Below are 1,948 nucleotides of genomic sequence, written 5' to 3' on the forward strand. Positions count from 1 at the left end.
AGATATCCGACAAAAACCGGAAAACTCAAATTTCTATTTTATTTCTTTACCACTTTAATCAATGGCACCTTCTAGAGGCACTTTTTTATGCTCAAGAAAATAGTTTTAGTTTTCAGCTCAGACATTTCGTTTTTTAGATACCAAAATCAACTTCAAATTTTCAAATACGGACTTCAGCTTTTTATTTAGTTTTTTAGTAGCCACAGACCTTCTGAAACTAATGATATGTCATATTTGTCAAAAAGATATACCTAGTGTACTTGTATTATGTACTTGGTATTTTAAGATTTTTTAAAAAATTAAGCAATTTAAATTGATATGTTGTCAAATAAAATTAAAATAATTTAGTTTTATATGATTTAATAATAAGGTTCATTGCGCCTTCGAAAAAGAGAGAGAGTTTCTTATGGTACTTTTCATTTATTAAAAAAAAAATGTTTTTGGTTAGTTATTTATTTTTCAGATACTCACATGTTTGAATTCGAGGTTGAGTTTTGATGAAACAGCTTAATCATATCAAACTAAATTATTTACTCATTATGTTAACATATAAACTTCAAATGCATATTTGAAAAAAAAATAAATACCTAAGTACACTAGGTATAATTTTTTAATAAGTGGGGCACATCATTACTTTTGGGAGGTTGGTAGCTACTAAAAAAACGAAATCAAAAGTCCCGGTCCGTATTTTAAAATATTAAGTTGATGATGCTATCTAAAAAACGAAATGTTGTAGCTAAATACAAACATTATTTTCTTAAGTAGCATAAATTAATGCATCCAGAAGCTGCAATTGATTCTCCAAAATAATCAATAATAAAGTAGTAAAAAAATAAAATAGAAATTTGATTAATTGTTTTTGTTGGATATCCGGATGTAATGAAATTTTTTTAATTTTTTTGTTTTTTACCAAATTATTTAGCAATAAAATGAGTAACTGCCTCCATTTAACTAAAGTTCTATCAACTATACTTTGTGAGATGGCAATGCTAATGCATCTAATTTGTAACACCCTGTATTTGTGCAGCTGCAATGTTTTTTTTAACAATCCAATACTTAATGAAATTCAATTTTTTGATATTTTGATTATTTGAGCTTACCATTTTCTATAAATATGGTCTCAGATATAAAGTAGTGCGTATATTCTGTGAAAGTAGATTTCTAGTTTCTACTGTTCAATGTAAAAAATAATATAAAAAGTTTTAAGTGCATATTGTGCAGCCTGAGCACCCTACTGCGACGTCACGCGGCTTATCACTTTGAGGAAACAAATTCAGCTGATTAAGCCATCTTCCATCTGTTATGTCAACTAAAGTTCGAATTTATCACTTTGCTTTTGTTTTTATTTTGTTATGTCAAACAGATTTCCATGCAGCTAAAATAGTTATATTTTTAATTTTAATACAATATTTCAATAATAGTTGAAAATTATACACTAAAATCAGGAATCAAGGACATAGAGCCTGCTGGTCCATGTAAGATTACATTGCCAATTTCATACTTAACCTATGTATTTAACCCTGCTGATGCATCATTACTACACATTTTTCTTGTCTGACATTTTTTTAGTTCAAGTAACAAATTAGGCCTATCTCTCTCTCATCTGTATCTGGTATATGCTGAATACTTTACTACTTTTTCATGTGGGTGAGAAAGCATAACTTTTATATAAAAATTGACTTAAACAAGGCTCAAATGACCCACCAAGAAGTACTACATTAGAACAGTGCATAAAAGAGCAAGTTTTAGTGTTAGTTAACTATTTTTACTGAAATTGACATTAAAATGAAAAGCATTGCAGTTTTCATTATTGTTTTACATTAACACAATAATCTCAACAATAATCATCATTATTTACTTTGGTAAATTGAACGTCAAATCAATATGTATTATATTTAGTGTTATCTAAAAGCATGTTTAAAGTAATAGTATTAATGAGGTAGTTTGC

Source organism: Ips typographus, linkage group LG15 (genome assembly GCF_016097725.1).
Source record: "Ips typographus isolate SLU linkage group LG15, UJ_Ityp_2.0, whole genome shotgun sequence".
NCBI lineage: Eukaryota > Metazoa > Arthropoda > Insecta > Coleoptera > Curculionidae > Ips > Ips typographus.